We start from the raw sequence: 24,924 nt of genomic DNA, 5'->3' as shown, positions 1-24,924 counted from the left end.
GATCACAATGGCAATCCTCAATGTATCTTTATGGGTTCGAAAGGCTCGGATACCAACAACTCAGCAGAATTGGAGGGATTATGGAGAGGTCTCAAACTAGCTCACGAAAGGAGATTTTTTCCACTCATTATAGAAGGGGATTTGCAAATTATAATTCAAATGATTACAAATCTCATGCATCGATCACCCATTCACAAAGTCAGCAACAGCTGGAGAATGGCCCAAAGGCTTGAGCTAATAAATAACTGGCTTTCTCAGCATCAAGCAATCTCATTCAAACACACCAGAAGGGAAGGAAACAAGCTCGCTGACTTTCTTGCCAATCTCGGAGTGGAAACTGAGGTAGGATACTGAAGGGACTATCACCAGTATAGCCTTCGAGGACCAACTCGCTAAATTCCAGGAAATTGTTACTCAGGATAAATCTCAGAAGAAGAATACACACCCGGATGCGGGTGGCATTAACAGTTATCAATGAAGAGCCGCACAATACAGGCAGCTGGCCTGGCAGATGGCAGGCAGATGGTCCGTATGACACGCATAAAAGGATGGCAAATTAATTTAAGGGCAGGTGAAATTAATATTGAGCAGGCTCGAATGATGTCTGGCATTAATATGAGCATGGTTGATCTGCAAACAAGTTGGTTTATTGGTATGGATCCGCTCAATGTGCCTGTCTAAGCTACCAGTTCTTTTCATTGCAGAGCAGAACCGGTTCAGCACCCCTGTTTGGTCTTTCGAATCTGGCTGCTAATCTGGGTTTGGAAGCTCCTTGAAACACTCTGCGCTCCTATTGTTATCGGCTTGCTTTGCCTCAATCCCTCTCCCGGCGGATTTGCGCCTCTGAGTATGCCTCGCAGCAGAGGAATCCCTCGTAGAGGTAGCCATACCGGGAACAGAGGTCGCCCTTCTTGTCTTGTTCCTTAGAATGTTGTCCCTATCGCCTGAGCATCCCCTTCTTCTCCGCCTCTCGATCAAGCTAGGCCTATCCCGAATAATTCATTCGAGACCTCGAGGTTTACTTTTCAAAGCCGGCTCAACACGCCTGTTTTGACAGCAAGTATCACCATAATTCTCGCGGAGGAGGAGAGCAATCAGGTTAGCTCGGTTCCAACTACCTCCTCCCACTCTCAAGAAGCCAGTGTTCTTCAAGGGGACATGACAAGGATGGTGTTGCATGGGGACAACATGCAAGAGGATGCCCCTGTCTCGGAAGCGCCTCAGCAGCCAGTGGATCCGACTCAGAGCGATATTCTGGCCTATGGGCCGTCTCAGAGGGTAGGTGGTATTTTAAATTTGGTGACCACTCGTGATGGTGGTGCAGCAGCATATGATGAAAGCGGTTTCGTTACCTAGGTAGCTTCTTCCAGCTAGGTGGACAGGGACACAAGAAAGCATGCAGATTAAACATGTCTCCTCACTGCTGGGTGGCCTTCTTGTCTATATGCTATGCAATTTTGGTTTTGTGTCGTTGATTCTGAGGTTAGGTGTTTCTGTCTCGTTCATACTCTTGCTACAGGTAGTGGCAACTGCCAATATAGGTTATACTTTTTGTTATAAATATGGCTATGCTAGTTGCTTTTCTGCTTTTTTGGTCAATGAAGGGCATGACAGAATCAGTCCTCATAAAATCTTGCACTGTGTCACGGCCCAAATACAAAATTTTGAAGTCTGTAATGTAAATTTGGCAGTAACCCTGAACTGTAATGTCTCTGAGTTTATGGTTGAGGAATGGGGTCGGGCTCCTCTGAGGTCTTGACCTCATTGTATATATCTTTTCTCCTTTTTAATAGAATTAGTATTTACTAAGAAAAAAAAAATATTAATACAAAAAATATTTTTAATGGTTAGTTTTAAAAAATTAATTTATAATTATATATATATATATATATATATATATATATATATATTAATTAAAGTTATAAAATTAGGTTAAAAAAAATAAATACAAATAAAAAAAATAAATAAATACGATTAAAAATAATAAATAAATAGAATACTTTTAGAGGTCAGTTTAAGAAGATAATTTACTTATTTATTTAAATTATTTAATAATATAATACATATATAATAATATGTTGTTAAGGACTTCAATAATTTCAAGTAATTTATTAATTTATTTATTAATAATCATATATATATATATATAATTAGGGTTAAAAAATATAAATAAATAATTTAAATGGTTAGTTAGAAAAAGTAATTTATTTAATTATTTATTAATATATATTAATAATATAGTCTTAATATAGGTAAATTTTTTAATTAAATTTTTTATTAAATATAATTAATATTATATTGGTAATATAGTCTTGATATTAATAATATTAATAGTCAAATTATTATTTATTAGTTTAATAGCATTATTATTATTATTTTCAATTAGCTTTAAAATATTTAAATAGATTCTATAAAGTTTATCAAAGTTTTGAAAAGATATATTAAATTGAATATTTTGAAAATTAAAAATTAATTATTATTTTTTAAAGGTTAAATTATCTTTTCCTAATCAAGTAACTTTTAAGTGCTATATTTTGGAAAGTTTTAGGATCTAGTTTATCTAGAATCCCGTAGGGATTCAGTTAAATTACAATTTTGACATGTGAACTCTTCATAATTGATGTGTTTGATGTGTTTGGTGGGTTTACTAGGGTGTTGAATCCATATATGTAGTCAAAAACAGGTTTAAACAACACAAATCAAGTTTTGACAATAATGTTTGATGTGTTTGGTGGGTTTACTAGGGAGTTTTGACAATAATGTTTGATGTGTTTGGTGGATTTACTAGGGTGTTGAATCCATATATGTAGTCAAAAACAAGTTTAAACAACACAAATCAAGATTTGACAATACTTTTTGCTGCATGCCATAAATCCTCCTAAAACTCCAAAAGGTCATAGTGAAAGACTATTCCATTTCTAATCAATGGATGACTATTCTTATGTGGTTTTAAATTGAATTTTTGAGATATAAAAATTATATTAAAAAATAAAAAGTCTAAAATTTATTTTACCAAGTCTTATATTAATTTAGAGTTTGTTACAATACTATGGTCCAATAGGGTAGCTTGTCAATACCACTTGTGCCAAAACCATAATTCATTTAAAATTAAAATATTTTATAATTTAGGGTTTGTTACAATACTATGGTTCAATATAGTACCTTATCAATACCACTTGACAGAAAACCATAATTCATTTAAAATTAAAATATTTTATGATTTAAAGTTTGTTATAATACCATGGACCAATACCACTTGCCAAAAACCATAATTCATATGAAATATGTAGGTCTTGGTCCTATTCCTCCTTATATAAGCTTTAGCTTTAGCAGAAGCAGAGCCCATATTTCATTGTGACTAAACAGTGTTTTCTTGATCAGGTGGTTGCTACAGGTTCAGCTTCTGTTTGATCTTGGTTTCAGCTTCTGTTTGATCTTGGTTTCTTGATCAGGTGGTTGCTACAGGTTCAGCTTGTGACTAATCAGTATTGAGCCCATATTTCATTGTGACTAATCAATATTTTCTTGATCAGGTGGTTGCTATAGCTTTATTTGCATCAAAAAGATGTGTGGACCTGAAGCAAATCTCATTTCCCTCAACGGATCTCTGCGTGTAACTCCCAGGGATTTCGATACGTTGTTCATCAATGGTGGAGCTGTGTCGGAATCTTCAGGTGAGCTGCATTTTAGAAATTGCATTTTCTTCAGGTGAAATTGCTATTGCTTTGCAGGGTTTTCTTTTTTATGTTATTTTGACTCTGGTTGGGTTTTGAAGGTGGTGAAAATGAGGCGATTCCTCCTCTGAAGGATTTCGAAAAGTCCTCTGCCAAAAGCACCGGGAGGAAGAGGACAACTTCGTACAAGGTATCAGGCGGCGTCCAAAGGGAAAATGGGCTGCGGAGATTCGAGATCCAAGCAAGGGCATTATGGTGTGGCTTGGAACGTTTAATACGGCAGAGGAGGCCGCCAAGGCGTATGATGCGGAGGCAAAAAAAATCAGAGGTGACAAAGCGAAACTCAACTTCCCGGACAACTCGTGTTCTGTAAAAGTGGACACTAGCCAGAAAATGTCAGGGATGAAAGTAAAGTCGTGTACAGAACAGCCTGTTTTTTTATTTGGTCGGAATATAAACAGCAAGGTAAAACCTTTATATTCACCAAAGCATGACTTATCAGAGGGTTACTCTCCTCTGCTAAGGGCTGAATATGACGCGACTCCTCCTTTGAAGGATTTCGAAAATTCCTCGGCCAAAGGCAGCGGGAGGAAGAGGAAAACTTTGTACAGAGGTCTCAGGCAGCGTCCATGGGGAAAATGGGCTGCGGAGATTCGAGATCCAAGAAAGGGCTTTATGGTTTGGCTTGGAACGTTTAATACGGCAGAGGAAGCCGCCAAGGCGTATGATGCAGAGGCTAAAAAGATCAGAGGAAAGAAAGCCAAGCTTAACTTTCCTGACCACTAAAATGGAAAATGGACCGTAATGTAAAACCCAGTGCTCCATTTCGAATTGTCTCCCTTGGAATCAGACGTTGGGTTGTTAGAGCCATCAGGGAATTTGCTCATCCCAGGCTTATTATACGTACTTAACAAGCAGGCAGACTAGTGTTGCAGCCTATTTATAGCATTTACAGTCTTCTGAACTCGTGTTTTGGACTTCTTTGTTTATGTTTTATTATTCGCTTTCAGTAAAGTATATACCAAATGTGAAGATAGGATGTTGGAATTAAATTGAATTGTGGCAAAATGGTTGATGGTTTATATTCTTTTTAATGATTTGTGTTTATATTATTTCTAATCATTTGAGTAAGAGTAAATATATATAAAATAGGTTTTATAGATAATTGAAAATTAATAAATTGATCATTGATGGTATCAAAGTTAGTAGTCTGATCTGTATTATATCATCTGTTATCACATATTTGGTTTTTTCTTTAATGTCTAACACAAAAAATTTAATTGTGAATTAGAGACTGCCATCTTACTGTATCAAAAGTATAGGGTTTTATCATTTATTGGCATCACACCTGGTCCATAAGTGAGTTTTAATTTAGAAGGTCATGTCATCTCCCTATTGAAGGTCGTGTCAAATTGCTATCATCTGTGTTTTAACATGACACATGGTGTTGTTTCACAAGAAAGAAACCATTGAGAATGGTTTTTATTTTTTAAATTGTGGATGCTCACTCATCCACTCTACTCTAGGAATAGATTTTGCACTCATTGCAAGCTAAATCTGATATTTCTTTCCCTTCCATTTCTTCATTTCTTCTTATATGGGCACTAATTTCGATAATGTCTCTTCTTCATATAATTGAGGCATGCCATATGGCTAAGATTTTAGTTACCATGGTCAGAAGAACACGTCTTTTCATCCTTACCCTTCTTAGGTTCTCTTTTCTTTTAGTGTTTCTACACCATTTGTAGGTCTTGAACTTCATCAATTTTTCTTTCCACCATTTCATGCCTTGTTTCTTCCTACATGAATGCATCCTAAAGCTTCTCAACAGCAAGTGTTTTCTAGCACATATACCTCATGCATAAGGTTTCCATGGCAAACATTGTAGTGTAATGGTCACCAACTCCTCATCATTGATATTCATACTCATGGTAGATAGTTGATCTCTAAGTTTGATAATCATCATTAGTTAATAAACCACTATCTTTTCATTGCTCATGCAAGTATGGCTATTCTATGCTTTAGGAGCAACTTTCAAGAAACAATAACACTCTAATACAGAGAATTAAACTGCCATACGTCTCCTTTATTAATTTGTGGATATCTATGAGGAATCAAAGGATCAATAGACACCATATTTGTCCCTTAAAGTATTCTCTACAAACCTACCTCATCCATTAGCATCTGTAATTATTTGAACATATCGTTTTGGTGATTTTTAGCACACACTTTTCACTTTTAGTGGTTTTGTGACACATGATAGTTTTTACATGGTTTTATAATTTTAGTTAAGGAATTGTGGTTGTAATATAATTCAACGACAATTAGTTGGAGGTGCTACTCTAAATAATTAGTTTGTTTTCTTAGTTTGGGTTTCCAAAGTAAATCTTTGTGTAATATGTAATTGCCATTGTATTTATTTTGTGTTTATTAAAAATCTTTCTATGTATTGCATTATTGTATAAGATTTAAAACTTGCACTTGGTATCAGAATGGTTATTTGCTTAACCCAGACACCTTTATGGCAAAGAGTTCCATTATTTTCGGTCCATGATAAATCTTGTTGCTATGGTTGGTGATTTTTGTGTCAGAAAATAATGGTGATTGGTTCACAAATAGAGATAGAGAAATTTAATGGGAAAATTTTTGAGTTCTCTAAACTGAAGATGAAATATCTTTAGGTAGTCAAAGATTAGTGGATTGTTGTACTACATTGATGGAGATGTTCAAAGAAGAATAAACCAAGTTGGATTGGAAGGGACAGAGCACAATACAATTGTGTCTCTCAGATTTAGCATTACTAAATGTTTTAGGAGAAGCTATAATGAAGAAATTGTAAAACAAGTTGGGGGGGTTGTATTACTGTAAGTTTGTGGTAAACAAATTGTTCTTGTGGAATATGTTGTGCAACCCAAAGATGGATGATGGGGACTTGGTGATGGGTCATCCAAATGCCTTCAGTACCATGGCAAGTCCATAAATTTCTATTTTGATGAAGATAAGAATATCAATTTATTATGCTCTTTATCATATTCATGGGTTAGTTTGGTTATAGCCAAAGGTAGTAGTGTAATTACTTTATGTTTTGATGATGTGGTCTCATCCCTATTGTTGGAGGAGATAAGGCAGAAAAACATAGAAAATTAGAGTACATATGCCTTATATATAAGGGTGTTCATAGGGTAGAAACAATAAAATTTGTAAAGGGGTGTTGGAAATGTGGAACATAAGAGAATTTCAGGAAGAATTGTAGATCTAAAATCTTTGAGAGAGGGAAGGGATATAATGATGGTTCCTCCAAAGAAGATAAAACCTCCTTAAAGGAAGGAGGGGATGTGTGTTTAGCTTCTTCCAAAACACATGCAAATCATGACATATGGTTTATCCACTTAGGTGGGTCCTTTCATATGACTCCACATAGGAAGTAGTTTTGTGAATATGAAAGGTATGATGGACTTGATGTTTTCTTTGGAAATGACTAGACAACCAAGATCACAAGACAAATAAACTTAATTTTGATGCTCAAAGATGGAAGGGTTAGAACAATCCTTGGTGTTCTACACATTTAAGGGCTAGCTAGAAACCTGGTATATATAAGTAGGGTGAGCGATGTAGTTGTAACTACTACATTTGGAAAGGAAACTTGTAGGATGGTTCAAGGAGAAATGGTATTGCTAATAGGAGTTCAAATTCAAATTATCCGTACAAGCTATTGGGAACTGCCAATGATGGGTGTGACAGTTTTATTTTTCCTAAAGGTGGAGATGAAGAAGCGAAGACCTTTGCTGTTTCTAGAGAAAATATGAGGATGTTTCATCAAAGGCTAGGGCCTTTGATCCCTACACAATCAAGGTATGGTTAAAGTTATGTCTAGTTGCATTGCAAAACATGATTTCTATGAATTGTATTTATGGTAAATAGAACTGGGTAAAATTCTCAATACATCTTTATCTGTAAACTGCTTCCACTAGGTAGTTTGTCACAACAAACCTCATAAATTATTCTTAAAAATATGAAATCTATGCTATGAGCGTTGAATACTTTTTAGATTTTTAGATTTGTAGATTATTGTTTATTTTGTATACATGCAAATTACAATGATGTAGAAAATAGAGAACAATGAATTAAAATCTCACAAACTATGAGTTGACACAAGATGTGACTCTAGAAGCTCTTTTGGGAGGAAACCTAGTTGGAAGGTCAGGTTGATCTACTCTCTTTCTCTGAATAAGAAATGGATGTAAGTACAAAGAAGTAAGGCATATGGCCCATGGGCTACTATAGTGCACATATCCTCTTTGTGTTCTCTCTTCCTATCCCTCTCGACTACTCTATTCATCTATGGAACAAAATGCACTCAAAGAATAAAACCTATTTTCCTCCTAGTGGCTCAGTAATAACACTACTTAATAACCTACTAGTGGTTAGGTTTGAATCCCTTGACTCTTAAACAAAGTTACATTATGAAGCCTTCTAGAGTCTTCTTCATTGTGATCATGTGGCTAGCCCCTTTTCCATAAATATTTAGGGTTGGCATGAAATCCTCTCGAATTATGGTGGCCAAAATAGGAAGGTCAACTTTCGAGTGACATAACTTTTGCGTACAAACTTCAATTGAGGTGAGTCTTGAGCCGTTGGAAATGTATCTATGTGTAGAATACAAAAAAGGGTGCATTGCTAAAGTGACTAAGCTTTAGTATTTACCCCAAAGAAGTGTCGTTTGATGCCTTAAAAAACTCTTGGAAGGATTCAAACATGGATCTTCATGATTTAACATGTAAGGATCATAGAGTTTCATATTCTTTGCATTCACAATTGAGTAAATACACATGTATGGGGTTGAAATGAATCTCTAAGTGTTATCTCCCACCTTTTCAAGTATCTCAAAGGGACCATATTGTAGAGCCTCGATATTTTTTTTAGGATGTTGTAGCCTCTCTTGTTTAATTGTACCATACTTCGTCTCCCACCTTGAACAAATTGTTTATTCTGTGTTGTTCATGCCTCACCTTATATTTTTCTTGTGACTTCTAAAATGTCTCCTATACATGTATATGTATATGTCTAATCTTTTCAACATAATTTTCAACCCTCAAGACATCTCTTGTAAGATCCTCCCTTACTCTTCCTTGCTACCCATACGCAATATCCAAAGGTGAAGGTGGTAAATATCCAATGAAATTTTCAAATGGAGACTTACCACTAGAAGTGTTGACTACTTTGATAAAGAGTGTTGTATATATGCCAAATTTTCATCCTAGGTCTTCTCATGTTTTTAATTGTAACCCATCAACAAATGTGCGAAAATCCTATTCACTACCTTTTTTTGCCCTTTTTTTTGTGGATGGAATGTTGTAGACTGTTACGAAACCAACTCAAGAAAAGATAGAAAATATAGATCAACGCCTTAGAATTCAGCCTCTTCGAGGGGTCAACCTCCTTTACATTACATAAATGAACAATTCTTGGATGATTCAAATGACAAAACGTCCTTTCTATATCTAGAAGTCTAAGGAATCACAATATAACCGAGCCGACCTAACACTAATAATATAAAGCCACAAAAATAACAATAGAGGGAATCTATGGGGCACAATAATAACAATATGGGGACAATAGGGGCACAACAATATTAATAAGGGGTACAACTACAATAGTAATGGGGTAATCACTAGTATTATAGGGACCCAACATGCCCCTCTCCTTCAAAAAGGTGTTGTCCTCAACGCTTGAGTAGTTCTGGATGCTTCTGTATAAAATTCTCATCCTCTCATGTGGAATCTTCAGCAGATAAGTTCTTCCACTTGATAAGATACTCTCAGATTGATCGATTTCGTAAGTGTCAAGTTCTTGTTTCTGTGACTGCTTCTGGTTCTAATATAATTTTTCCTTCCTGGTCAAGTTCTGGAAATATTGTTTGAACTAGGAGCTTATTGTCTATAACCTCCTTTAAACATGAAACATGGAAAACTAGGTGCAATCGAGAAGCTGCAGGAAGCTCCAATTTGTATGCCATAGTACCAATCTTTTGCAACACCTTGTAAGGACCATAATACTTTGGTGATAATCTATTATCCTTCTTAGCTTGCTTGAGGGACATTTGCTTATATGGTTGTAGCCATAGGAATACCCAATCACCTACATCAAAACTTCTTTCGTTGTGATGTTGATCTGCCTGTTGTTTCATTCTATTCTGTCCCAACACGAGGTTATCCTTTAAGAGTTGGAGGACTTGTTGTTGATGTTGGATGTAATGTTCCACTGCTTGAACCTTAGAATTTTCTCTTAAATATGATGTGATGGATGGTGGCTCATACCCATAAAGTGCCATAAATGGGGTCATTTTTGTTGCTATATGGAAGGAAGTGTTATACCACCATTCAGCTAGAGGCAACCATTTGACCCATTGTGTCTATTTATCAGATACAAAGCAACGAAGATATCCTTCCAAACATTTGTTTACTATCTCAGTTTTCCCATCACATTGAGGATGATAAGATGAGCTATGAGCTAACTGAGTACCAAGACAAGAAAATAATTATGTCCAAAACTTTCCAGTGAAAATGGGATCTCTGTCACTTACAATAATCTTTGAGTTTCCATGTAGCTTTTGAATTGTTTCCATAAATGCAGTAGAAACTGTACTGGCTTTAAATGGATGTGATAATGCACAAAAGTGTGCATACTTGGTAAGTTTGTCAACTACCACCATGATGACACTCTTTCCCTCAAACTTGGGTAAACCTGTGATAAAATCCATTGAAACCTCCTCCCAATGTTGGCTTGGAATGGATAAAGGTTTTAATAGACCTTGTGTCTTAATTGTTTCAACTTTATTTTGTTGGCAAACCAAACATTCCGCCACAAACTTTTGAATATCTGATTTAAGGACATCCCAAAAAAATTCCTTCTTAACCTTGTGGTAAGTTTTTAAAAATCCTGAGTGCCCTGCTAAGGGAGATGTGTGCAATTCCATAAGAATCTTTTGTTTTAGCTGGGAATTCTTATAGAGGTATAAGTGATCTTTGTACCATAACAAATCAGTTTTCCAGCTAAATGTATCTGATGCACTGGAATATTGTTGTAACTTTCGAATAAGTGCCTACACTTCTTCGTCATTCTTCCATTCCTCCCTTGCTTCGTTTATCCAATCTGGTTGGATAATAGAAATGGTGCAAAACAATGCTTCCACATCCTCATCCTTTCTTGAGAGTGCATCTGCCACCACATTTTGCTTCCCTTTCTTGTAGATGATTTTAAAGTCATAAACCAACATCTTTGTGACCCAATTTTTTTGCTCTCCAGAGGATAATATTTGTTCTAAAAAGTATTTAAGGCTATCATGATCCATTTTTACCTTGAAGTGTCTTCCCATTAGGTAGGGTCTCCATTTCTTAAGTGCATGGAGTATTGCCAACATTTCCTTCTCATAAATAGCTTTTTAAAAACTTTCCCTTGATTGGATGACTTTCAAAAGCAATGGGTCTTTCATCTTGCATTAAAACAGCACCAATTCCATTTCCTAAAGCATCACATTCCATAATAAAGGTTTTTGTGAAGTCCGGTGTAGCTAAGACAAGTGCTTGGCACATTTCCTCTTTAAGATGTTTGAAGGCCTTTGTTGCTTGTGGAGTCCATGAAAATGCATCTTTCTTCAATAATGTTGTTAGAGGTGCTCCTATTCTCCCATAATTCTTAACCAACTTGCGATAATACGCTGTCAACCCGAGAAATCCTCACAGATGCTTTATGGATGTGGGGATTTTCCATTCCTTAATGGCTTTAATTTTTCTAGGGTCTACCTTAACTCCTTCATGAGATACAATATGACCCAGATATTCCATCTCTTGTACTCCAAAGAAATATTTGGATCTTTTTGCATATAATTGTTTCTCCTCCAATAGTTGTAGCACCCTATCAACATGTTCAACATGATCCTGCCAAGACTTGTTGTAGATTAGTATATCATCAAGAAATACTAACACAAATTTTCTAAGGAATGGTTTGAAAATTGAATTCATCAAACCTTGAAATGTTGAAGGTGCATTGGTAAGGCCAAAAGGCATGACCAAAAATTCATAATGACCCTCATGAGTTCTAAATGTTGTTTTCGAAATGTCTTCAGTCTTCATTCTGATTTGATGATATCCTGAATGAATATCCAACTTGGTGAAGTAAATTGATCCATGCAATTCATCCAGAAATTCATCAATGACAGGAATGGGAAACTTATCTTTAATAGTGAACTTGTTGAGCTCTCTATAATCCGGACACATGCGCCATGATCCATACTTCTTGTGCACCAATACTACTGGAGGAGAGAAAGAACTTTGACTCGGTTGAATTATACTAGCCTCTAGCATTTCTACAACCATACGTTAAATTTCACTCTTTTGGGCATAGGGATATCTGTACGACCTGATGTTTGGAGGAACACTTCCTGGAATCAGATGAATAGCATGATCATGATCATGAATAGGTGGGAGACCTTTGGGAGTCTCAAATACCTTAGAATGATTGTCCAAGACATTTTGGAGATCTGGAGAAATAGATGATTCCAATGTGGAAACATCTAGCGAACATAATTGTGCAATTATACCTTTTTGTTCCTTTTTTAGAAGCTTTGTCATACCGTTAGAGCTGATTATCTTTCCCGGTTTCCCTGCAATACCCCTTAATTCAACTTTCTTTCCTTCCACAGAAAATTTCATGAAAATTTCTTGAAAATTAAAAGCTATTGTACCCAAGGATTGTAGCCATTGGAAGCCTAATACAACATCAGCACCTCCCATTGGAATGGAAAGCATTGGGCTAGTCAATACATATTTTCCCATGGATAGCTTGATATTATGGCACTTTCCACAACAATTTATGGTTCCTCCATTTTCAACCATCACTTGACACTCTAGTGTTGGATATAAGAAGCAATTCAATTCTATTTCTACCTTACATGAATAAAGTTTTGGGTACTTCTTGAATCAATCAACACTATTACCTTTTTCTTCTTGATTTGTCCTTCTATCTTGATGGTTTGAGGAGTGGTAATTCCCACCAATGCATTACAAGATATGGTTGGATTCATTTGTTCTTCATCTAGGCTTTGTTCTTGGAGTATATCCTCTTCTTTTGACCTTTCTTGCTCCTTTTCTTCTTCTTCTTCACAATATATGTAGAATAATTTGTTCTCAGCACACTTATGACCTTTAGTGTATTTTCTATCACAACTGTAACAAAGCTTTTGCTATTCTTTCTTCCAATTGTTGTGGTGTCAACCTTATAGGTTGTGGAAGACTAGCGACGACAACACTTTTGTTTTTATAGTTGTGAGTGGTATGCTTCTTGGTTGCCATAATTTTGCTTTCCATTTTTCTTGCTAACCTGAATGCCTTCTCTAATGAATCAGGTTCCCAAAGGCGAACATCATGTTGGATATTATCCTTTAAAGACCCTATGAACACATCAATCCTATGCTCCTCTGGAATATTTTTTACCCTTTTGTTCAATTTTTGGAACTCCTCAATGTGCTCCATTATTGAACCCTTTTGTTTGAGACTTATCAATTGGCTAAAAAAGGTGTTGCTTTTTGTATCCTCATAATGTGCTATCAATTCTTTCGTAAAAATTGCCCAAGTGATAAATTGTTTACGAGAGCAAATCCATTGATACCATACAAACTGATTTGGTTCCAAATATAAAGTTGCAATATGTACCTTTTGTGTGTTTTGTACATTATTTAGATCAAAAACTTGCTCCATCTGTAATATCCATGTTTCGGGATCCTTGCCATCAAACTTCCTCATATCGATTTTTGGAATATGGTGCGTCTTCGATCCAACATTAGAGTCTATGACATCATGATTAACATTTCCTTTGCTCGCATCATGAGTTTCCTTTACTCCCCTTTCACCATTAGTAAGTATTTCTTATAGAAAATTTGTCAAATCTTCCTTCAAATCTATCTTTAGTCAATCTTGGCTTCCACGCCCTTTATCTTAGATTCCACGCCATTTATCTTAGCTTCTGTTAGCTCTTGTGAGAGTGAAATTTTTTTGCACTTGGTCTTGTAATTTTGGTATATCATGTAGCATTTCTTTCTCTTCTTCATGAGTCATGCTAGAGCTTTCAGATTGCTTACTAGGTGTTTGCATTTTCTTTCCTCAGCGCATGAGTTACCGATACTAATGCTCTACTAGGCCCTTTGAATTCCTCAAAATAATTTTTCAACCAAGCTTAAGCAAAAATTTAAAAAATCTACACACGTTTTTTTCACTTTGTAGGAGCTCAATATTGCATCTGATTTATCTCTGTAATTTCAGATCATCCTTCTGAAATTGCAACCTATGGTAGCGCTCTGTGTCCTCTTTCCAATGCCACCAGTCTGACCCCAATTTGATTCTCCAATGAAGAGTTATGCCAAATCTCCCACAGTGACCTGATTATAGACTAATTCAGTAGAGTGAACTTGTACGACATGCCACGTCTCCTTGTTTCGAAATTTGGCTCTGACAAATTTATACAAGAAACTAAAGTCTGTCCTCTTTCTATACCTTCTTACTAAATTTCAATCCAATGGTGAGAGAGAAAGTTATGATGATTTTCCCTAGGTCACCTGTTTGGAATGTAATTCAGGATTCTGCAAAAAGACCAACTTCCTCAGATATAGCACGTAAAGCTCTGAAATTCGGACCCAAGGTTCAGTGTGATTTCGGCTCAAATGGGTTTTTTTTTCACTTCTGAAACGTCGCAGAAAAAAAGTTATAGCGAAATTGCCATGATCACCTGTTTGGAGCAGTGAAACCCTAGAATTCAAAGCTCTGATACCAAATGTTATGAAACGAGCTGAAGAAAAGATAGAAAATATAGATCAACGCCTTATAATTCAGCCTCTTCGAGGGGGAAACCTCCTTTGTATTACATAAATGAATAATTCTTGGATGATTCAAATGAAAAAACCTCCTTTCTATATATAGGAGTCTAAGGAGTCACAATATAACCGAGCCGACCTAACACTAATAATATAAAGCCACAAAAATAACAATAGAGGGATTCTATGTGGCACAATAATAACAATATGGGGACAATAGGGGCACAAAAATATTAATAAGGGGTACAACTACAATAGTAATGGGGTAATCACTAGTATTATAGGGACCCAACATAGACCTCTTCAACTTCATTTCCATATTCTCCCTCAATGTAGTCCAAAACACAATGAGAAATCTTGTATCCCTCTCTGAAACAACTCTCCCTGATATTCCAAAGTTCCCACAGACTTGTTCAAATAACAGGTTTTCTTATCTTGGCATTGATGGTCTTCTTATAGGGCACCAAAACACTAATCTTTTTGAACCAATCAACTACCACAAATAGGTAGTCATGTCCCTTCTTGGTTGTTGGTAAACCTTGCACAAGTTCCATGGAAATGCATTCCCATGGATGAGAGGGTACATGTAAGGAATGATATAGACCCTGTTTTTTGTTACTAGATGATGAGGCTCATTAATAGGTATACTATATGGGTCACAATGCCATCCTACAGCTTACTAAATTATATTTTTGTCACATTTATCTACAAAATTTGTATATTATTCTTAGTGCAAGGAGTAAAGATGTGTTACTATGTCATGTGGTGTAATGTGTGTTAAATGGAGGAATTGGAGCAATTTTGACTGTAAGAACTGAGAGTAGACAAGAGAGAGAGATTTTATGAGGTGGCCTCCCTCCTTAACTCCTCCAATTAGTTGAATATCTCCCACTCTATCTGATAAACTCGGTGTCATTGGCAACCAAGAAGGCCGAGTTGATTAGCAGCCAAGTCATTGCAAGTCAAGGAAGAGTTAGACCCACCTATTCTTGAGTTAGGGAGCCAAGTATCCTTATTTTCTAGGAAGATTTTGGTAGCTCCATTTTTGTATAAATAAGTAATCTAAGGGACTCATTAGGATTCAAAGTTTTATTGTAGCCAAGAGGCCATTAAGATGAAGCATATTTGACTATCATTTTCTGATGTATTTGACACTTTTTGAATGATAATGAGAAGTTATATTTTGATCCAGCATTGATTTGACTCAGAGGGCTAAAGCGCTTAGGTTAGGGCCCAACCCTAGCAACAAAAGTTCCTCTCATGTATCTATATTCTTAGTCTAGAATTTTGATAAATTGTTGAAGTTTATTCATGGTCCTTCAAGCTTAGAAGATTGATTAAGTTGTTTCTTATTCATGTTTCCATTAGCTTAAAGGGTAAATTAGTGTTGAAGACCAATGGAGTAAAATACATCCAAAATCTTGTGACAGTGATCCATATCTCATCTCCCTTGTGGGATCAAGATTAGAGGACCCCACTCTAACAATCAAAAAACAAAGTTTGATTTCATTTTCATTGCATAGATCAAGGTTCAACATTAGTTAGATAGTTGTTTATGATTTCTTGGAAATATTTACAGTTGTTATTCTGCTTCTCAAGATGGTTGGAGCATAGAAGCTAGTTCACTTCATAGATCCAATTCTTAGAAGTGGTTAGCTAAGATTTTTCAAATTCAATTCATCTTTTCCACATTGACATATAATAATTTGCAAATGCAAAGAGAAACATATATAATTGCAGGGTTGTTGATCTACAAGAAAGGACTCATTTCACAAACTCCTTTTAGGTCTTCTCCACCTTCTATTGACGTATGTCAGCCCATATTTTAAACATTTATGTTTTGGTCATTGTGAGCAAGCCATCTTAGCCAAATATGACCTTCTTGGAGTATTGGTCTTGGCCAAGGGTGATGATCACATTCTTGACACTTTTCATAACTCTCATACACCATTCCAACACTTGATCTCACCATTCTTTCCCTCCAAACCCTCTCAGCTAACTTCCTATAGTAATTCAAGACATCGTGTAATAGTACAGGGAATCCTATATCACACTTGTAGTAGTCTCTCTTGACCCTGTTTTGACCTTATTTTGACCTATAATGATAGCCTAACCTAGTTTAGAAGTATTTTAACCCCTTATCTTGGACACCATGACCATAAGTGCCACCTAGACGTGTACTTTCACTCATTTTCCCTCCTACAGGATCAACTAACATTAGTTCTTTCAATTCTAAATTTAGCAATTATATTTAGTTTGCAAGTGTGATTTAGATAGTCAATGCATGCATGTTTGAATTATGAAATGGTAGGATAATTTGTGAGCTATAGTATTGTAGAAATAATGTTGCAACTCCTGGGACTCCCTTGTTTACTTTTATCAACCCGGTAGTTCATAACAAACTTGGAAGCGACGGTGTTGTATGCACAAGTACTAGCTCTTGCGGCAGCTGTCACTTGGTCAGCTGGCACAAGTCTGCTAGGGGCTTAAGCCAACTTCTATGAGCTCTGAGAAGAAGCTTTTTAACCGATGGAAGAAAGCTAACTCAAAGAAGGCTGATCTACTTGCAGAAAGAAACTGGAAAGCTGAAAGGAAATGTAACCCTAGCAAACCCTAATTTTACCAGTTATCCCTACCGATGCAAGAAAGAAGATGCAAGCTACTGAAAGAGATTCCATTGACTTCTAGGAAGGTAAATACATGTATCTAAGCTGCTTCTACAGTAACATATGAAAAAAAAACATCTTTTCGTATTTTTGAATAAGTTGTCAGAATTATCATGCATGTAATTTGACTGTTTGGACTATGCACAGGTGGATTGACGAGGGGAAATGCTTGGATGAGGTTGGGAAGGTTCAAAGAGGGCCTAAGGGGTCCTAACATCCTTCCAAAGAGTTTCATAGAGTTTGGCTATCAAGAAACCTCATTCATGAGCTTCTACAGGAAGTCTGCAGGGATTCTACACGATGTCTCTGATTTTCTACAAGATGTTCTGTAACTTTCTACAGGATGTTCAAAAATGGGATTTTGGAGGATGGATGGACGGAGAAAGATGAAGGAGTGGGTATGGAGGTAGGATAAGGGTTGGAGATGGTCCAGGACTTGGTGTATGTAGTTGTGGATAGGTGTAGATGGCTGTATTTGGTTCAAAGAAGACTGAAGCAATGTTACACAGACTAGGGTTATGGGAGCAAATGGCAACGTGAGGCAAGGATTTTGAGTAAAGGGTGGAGTGGATGGTGCTGATGGAGAATAAGTAGATGGAGGATTGGTACAGGTGCTCTGCAAGTCATTTTTCCAACTGAACCGATGAAGACTTGTAAAATCAAAAACCTAGTTACGTTGACCTAATCTGATCTAGCTGTTAGTAAAAAGAATGAACATAAGTTGAACTGCAATGAAACCATGTATACTAACTCATGCAACTAAGCAAGCAAAAATCTAAACTTGTAACCAACTTCTATACATGAAAATCAAACACTAGTGATTGCATGGCAAAGTAAAATCAGTGTTTTTGTGGGAAGCAAGGTTATCCTGATCACAGCTCCTGATCCCACTAAGGGAGAGGTGAAACCAGAGATGGTTGATGGCCCTTTTTTGAAGCTTTTCCCTGTAAACAACCTATCAACTAAATCTTAGCATCGAAAGTCTTTCTAGCCATTAACAGTGACCTAGTTAATGAGCAAGATTTAATCTACTTTAACAGAAATAATTTTGCAAATGCATGAAGAACAAATAACAATACATAAAGGAGGCCTTAGCACTCGGGTTGGGCCCAACCCCAAGAGTTGCAGGCTCCTATAAAGAACTCAGATCTGGTGCCAAGTAAAGTTGCTTCTCATTATTAAAAAATAATCATCATATGAAAGTTGTACAACAGTAGCTACAAGAAAACAGGTTGAGAAAAATGACAGCACTATAATATGAACAGTTCCAAAAGTAAACTACGAAGGTTGAGGCCTTCCTATTTGTACAATACGAGGGGGCTATTAGCCCTCCTAGATTCAAGGGACTCGGCTGTCCCAACTGCTAGTAAACAGTCACTCTTCCCAAAACTGCTTGGCTGCCTTTAAAACTCGTTTTGGTGGCCTGTGGAGCTCGGAGTTGAGGGTGGAGATTTCGAGGAAGGCCATTTAATGCAAGAGACAACCTCCCTGTGAATCCTCACCTCAAGCTTGGATGTCAGCTGACCCATGATTGCTTGGTTTTGCTCCAAAATTTGTCGAAAAATCCTGAAATAACCATGTATTAGCCTCCTAGGTAGAGTAACCACCCTTATTCGTTCAAATAACACAAACATTATAAAAAACATGCATAATCTATGGAAAATGGAGGATTGAACAAGGAAAATTAGGAAAAATGAGTCCACTAAGTTACCCAATTTGGGGGATCATCATCACCCCCCTGCTAAATGGGTTGCTCATCGTCTGAGCAACTAGTCCAGCTCATCATCCTTTATGGCTTTGATCACCTCCCTCACGTCTCAAGCCTCTGTTGTGATATCCTCTTCCCGATCGTGGAATCTTGCCTTCCTTTCCACTTCCTCCCATTGTCTACCTTCTTCCTCTTCCTTCACTCCTTCTAACAATCCCAAAAGTAAAGGAGGAGTGAATTTCAAGCCAATCCAATTGGCCTACAAGTTCTGCATCAACTTTTTGTAGAGGGGTACCCTTGCCAAGGCTTCCTTCATCCTGGTGGAAGAGTGGTATTATTTTATCTTTAGGCTGTGAGGTAGTGTGTTCCACTGCCTTGTGCAAGCATGCATGCAGTTTTCTCCCAATAGTCTCTCCATGTCCTCAAAGTGGGCAATGGCTTGAGCCTATTGCTCAATGTATTCTTGTAGATCCTAAGGACTGTTGGCCAAGTGCTGGTGGGCGCTTATCACTACTGATGGGTCATCTGGCTCTGCTCTGATCATGAGAGGCTCATTGAGCTCTCTACCTATGATATTGCGGACCTCTGTTGCTCTCTTCTCCTCATGGCTCATCCAAGAGGCCAGGGCCATAAGCTGGACATCCCCTACCACTGTGCTAGGATCCCATGCGTTCATGTCCGGAAGGGAAAAGATGTGAAAGTAGAACTCTAATAATTTGGCCCTATCCTTAGATGAACTACTGCCACATAGAGCTGCAAACTGATGATAATTTTGGAATGGGTTGATGCCCCTTTGAGCCAAGGTATTGATATAAAACTGTAACCACTGATCCTTGAGGTATAGGGCATAGGATTTGGAAGGCTGCCTACACTACAGAGCTTCCAATGCCCAGCTGGCCATGCAGGCTAGTTGGGCCTCCTTTTCTTCTATCTGTTGTTTCAGAGATTGTGTCTCCAATCCTTTTTCCTGTAGCTGCCGATTCAGTATCTCAACTTCAGTCTGCACCCCTTCCTTTCTGTGTTGTTAATTAGGGTATCTCTGGCTATTGTGGGCTCCTGCTGTTGCTGCTGTTCTCCCAAGATATGAGGCATGTCTTCCTTCCTCTGTCCCTGTAATTGTAGTTGCTATCTAAGCAGCTCATTTTCTTCCTATAGCTTGACCCGCTGGCTACTCTCCACATGCCATACTAGAGCCAATTCCCTCCTTGCCTCTTTGAGTTCCTCGAGAGGACCTATATCCGCCACTCCCTTGGACTTAGCGATTTTCATCCAAGTGTGGGTCCTCACTCTCTCTTTTTCTAGTGCAAGGAAAAGTGGCACTGTGAATTTTTGAGGAATGATCTTTCCGGCCTCCAAGAAGCTATAATAGGAGCCCAAGCTGGGCTGGGGGCTAGGTTCCACAATGCTTTCTACCTTTTCTTCCTCCTGTGGTGATTTACCTGCCTCACCCTCCATTGCTTTGGTCCCCTTCAACCTAGCTAGTGTTTCTTGTAGAATAGTCTTAGCATCATGTAGAGAGGCCTTTGTGTCCAACATTTTCATTCTCTCCCTCCAGGTGGATGTCATCGGGCTTCCCCATTCATAAGTGATGGATGCTTTGGAGGGGACCTCTCCTTTTGTGTGGTAGGGGTGTCTACAATTGTGATTGGTTCTTTTGATGGAGGCTGGGGTCTGCCAGTCTTAATCCTTACACTCCTTCTTGCCTTAAAATACAGGGAGGCTCCCTCTTTCACTTTTCCTTCTGCTTGGGAGATGTGCTTAGGGTGGCCAGCACAGCTACTTCCTCCCTAGCTAAAATTTCCGGTGATTTTTCCCTTTGTTGCTCTGTCTTTGGACTTCCTGTAGAAAGTCCTGTGCTGATTGTTTTCTGTCTTTCTGTAGAAGCAATTTTCAGGCTTCCTGTAGAGCTGGTTTTTACTAATTTGGCTTGCTTGGCGGGGGGTGTCTTCTTCCTCAATTTTTTTGTGGTTTCCTTGGACCTTTTTAGCCCTTTCTGCCCTGATTTACAACTGTTTCTCCCTTGGTGTTTGTGCTTTTATCTCACCCACAGCTTTGGCCTCAGTAGCTTGGCCTTTTTCTTGTTTCTCTTCTTGCTTTTCCTGATGTGGCCTGTCCTGGGTTTTCTTACCCTTAATTTCCTTACCCTTAGTTAGCTTCTCTGCCTCAATATGCTCCTTTTCCTCACTGCTCGATGAAGTGAGTTCCTTGGCCAGAATCCGGATATCATCATCCTTAGTCATATTGCAAAAAATCTCCCAGGAGATAGGGACAGTATAAGTATGGAGGGCATCTTCTACTAGAAGCTTGATAAGCCCATAATGGCCCGCTGGTCTGGTGTTCCCTCCTTCAGTTTTGTGCCACACTCAATCAATGACTGTAGGAGGAAGTATGGGATGGTCAATTTTGTTTTGAGGGAAAATCCATCTTATGCCTGAGCCAAGTTAACAAGTGGAAGTGATAACCATACACAATACTGAATCACCCCTCACAGGTAATATATTTCATAATCTGAAGGCTAACCTTGCTCCAAAATGGCTGAAGGCTGGCTCTCCGGACCCCATTCTTATCCTCTAAAAATTGTTCTTCCAGTAGGAAGAATTCCTTTTTGGCCTTCTGGCCCAATTTCCTTTCCCCTTTATCCCTGGGTATCCCCAATGGCAAATCAGTGACCCGACTAATGAGTTGTGGGGTGAGTTTCAAGGTCAATCCTATGAAATTTACAGTGGACAGTGTTTTTGATTTGGGCTGTAGGGACCTTAAGAACTCCTCTGTTATTTCATCATTGTGACCTTGAATTCTGTCACAGAAGGTCATCCAGTTCGCATGGGTAAATAGTTCTACCACCTCGGGAGTTTCCCTAAACTTTCTGGAATCTGAGGGTTCCTTTCTGATAAACCCTCCTGGCATGATGAAAACACTCTGCTTTTGGCTTGAGCTCTGGTTGGAATGGAAATTCTGATATGGTTTCCTCCTTTGATTCTCAGGACAGTGTTTCTCAGTTGTTTGTATCTCCCCTTTCACCAATTTCCTCGTTATACTACTGCTGCTGCCCAAAACTCGACTTGTCAAAAGGAAATTAGGCTCTCACAGACAGGGTGCAGAGCTTGTTTTTTCTATTCCATCCACATAAAAGTCTGAATTTTTTTTATATGTGCATAGGCGAGCCTTACAACGGTTTATCGTTCATGGAGAGAATTGGTTAACAGGAACCGTGGAGGAAAATGTGATGCAACATCATTTGAAAGAAATTCCATGTATCATATAAGCAAACCACTATTCTTGACCCACAAGCAGACTGGTTTTAATTTTTCCCACATCAAACAAGCTAATTCACCACTTTCCGAAATATCAAGCATGGGAATGGAATGTTCAAGCCTACCTCTCTTCGAAATTTCCAATTCCGACATAGAAGATACAGGTTTCTTTGCTCTGGGAGGGTACGTTGTGCTTCCTGTAGAGCTCCTTCCTATAGAGAGCTTTTATGGCTTCTAGAGGACGTCACGGTGCTTCTGAGCAAGCCTGGGACGTGGGAAGATTTTGAACCGGGCCGAGAAACTCAGGCTAACAAACTGCAGAGGAGGAGGACGCTCATGTTGCTGAAAAATGGTGGTAGGAGTAAATGACAGTGGTTAATGTGCGTGCTCTGGCCGAACGATTTTGAAATACGACACAATTCATGGCACAGGGGGTGAGGTGTCCAGGCCGAGCCATTAGACAACGTCATGGCCATCATTCCCCGGCGTGTCTCTTACCGCCAATGTCTATCTTCGCCATTACCTGCCGTCATCCCTGTCAGTCTGCCGATTTCACTACAAATCTGTTGATTTTCCCCGACTGGACACTTCCCACGTGTCAGCTCCATGTCCTTCTGGTGGAATCAAGCGTAACCAAGCTCGTTCGGATCCCACGAGGCAATTCTACTGGCTGTGGGTGGCCAGTTGGCTGGCTATTGCATTCGTTCAAGCCGCACCATTCACAGATATGTAGTGTTCATAGTATAGCTTATACAATTTGAAAAAATAAGGTTAGGCACTTACCTGTGTGGGCATGGACATGTTTCACAGGTTCCTAGATGTGAAACGATGGCTTTGCTCACTGCTGCCTCATGCACAGGCGTTGGAATTCCTTCGTTCATTGGCTAGTGCTGGATGCAAGGCTTTCAGGACCCAGTCCTCTAGTGGTGAACGTTGCATGCATGGCCCCGTATTTTCTCAGTTGTCGAGGAGGTGTTCACATTCACGCGGAGCTGGTTACATGCCTCCTGTGTCAATTTCAACTACTCTTGACTCCATAGTGTGCGCTCCAGATGGATCAGCTCCTACAGGATTCCTGTAGGACATCCTGTAGTTGCTTCTCCTCCTGGAATGCATGCTGAAATGGGCAAGGCTATAGTCACGAATGAAGGGTCCTATTGAAGCTTTTGACAGGTAGAGTGTGCAAACTTTTGAACGGTTGATTTGTCCCTTAGGGAAAAAAAAATCACTCTGAGGAAAACAGGACTTTTTGCATGACTGTGCAGGAATACGGGACCAAATTGTGGTAATGGTGGTGGAAAGAGATGAAACAGGTGATGGATGGGAAAAAGGGGTGGATGCATGCCCTATCAACATATTTCAAGCTTTAAATCCCTCTTCAGAATCGATTTTGACCTGCCAAAAGGTTCAATAGGATGTTTCCTGTAGAAATGTAGAACTTCCTGTAGAAAGCCCTGAAACTTCTTGTAGGAGGTTGAATCTTGACCCGAATGTGTCCAAATCCTGGAAAAAGTAAGTGGCCATGGAGGGAGTGTCTGTGAGGATGTCCGGTAGCTTGGGATGGACCCATGTCCTTGTTTTGCGTGACCTTCTTCATTTGCACTATAATCCCTGCAACCTGCAATAATTTCAAAGATCAAACCTGTTTTTTTCTTCTTTTTCTTTTTCTTTTTTTTGAAAGACAACAGGGGTGCCTTTATGAGGTTTTCACCCCCACTATCTGCCCTAGGTGCCTGAGAGAGGTTTTCACCTAAGGATCTTTTTTTTATTTTCTAAGAGACAGTTGGGGCGTCTCCATGAGGTTTTCACCCTCATTGCCTGCCCTGGCTGCCTCAGAGAGGTTTTCGTCCAGGAATCTTTTTATTCCTCTTTTTTTTTTTGATGATCAAGGTGTGGCCGAAATAGAAGCAGAACCCTGCTCTATTACTAGCACTAGGTTTTCTACAATTACAATGAACTCTTGCCTTGAAAGGGGTTTCATGTAGATTTTCAGTCGATGCCCATTTACAAGCATGGGGATGGCTTCTTCATCAATGGTTCTGATGAGGATTGAACCATTGTCATTACATTTCTCCATTATATACGGTCCTAACCATCTCGTCCTCATCTTCCCTTTTAAATCATTGTATCTTGAGTCATACAGCAGCGCCCAATCTCCCGGCTGGAATTGCTTTTCATTAAGGTGTCGGTCATGCCATATCTTCCTCTGGAGTTGAACTACTTCTGAGTGGAGGAGGGCCTACATTCTTTGTTCATCTAATCCATTCAGCTGCAATAATCTTTCACGTTGAGCATGGCTGAGATCTAGGTCCAGCTAAGCTGCCACCCTTAATGTATTGTATTCGAACTCTATGGATAGCGAAGCTTCCTTCCCGTAGACTAGCTCATAAGGTGTGAAACAGGTTGTGGTATTACAAGTGGTGTTGTAGGCCCAGGTGGCCTCAACCAGGCAAACTGCCCAATCCTTTCTGATGCTGCTCACAACCTTAGTCAAAATCCCTTCCAATGCTCTGTTAGTGACTTCCACCTGCCCATTTGCTTGAGGATGATAGGGGGTGGAAGTCTTGAGCTTGATCTTGTGATGAGCGAGCAAATATTCAATTAGGATGGAGGTGAACTAGCTTCCTTGATCTGTGACTAAATCTCTTGGGTAGCCATACTTGTAGAATATATTTTCCCTCAGAAACTCAGCCACCTTTTCTTTTTTTGCTGCTTTGTTTGCCTTCGCTTCTGCCCACTTGGTCAGATAGTCGGTGCA

This window comes from Pinus tabuliformis, chromosome 4_1 (assembly GCF_031772625.1).
Source record: "Pinus tabuliformis cultivar Carrire ecotype Pingquan chromosome 4_1, CPIR1, whole genome shotgun sequence".
Taxonomy (NCBI): domain Eukaryota; kingdom Viridiplantae; phylum Streptophyta; class Pinopsida; order Pinales; family Pinaceae; genus Pinus; species Pinus tabuliformis.
The sequence above is the reverse complement of the archived record's forward strand: the minus strand, read 5'-3'. Positions refer to the sequence as shown.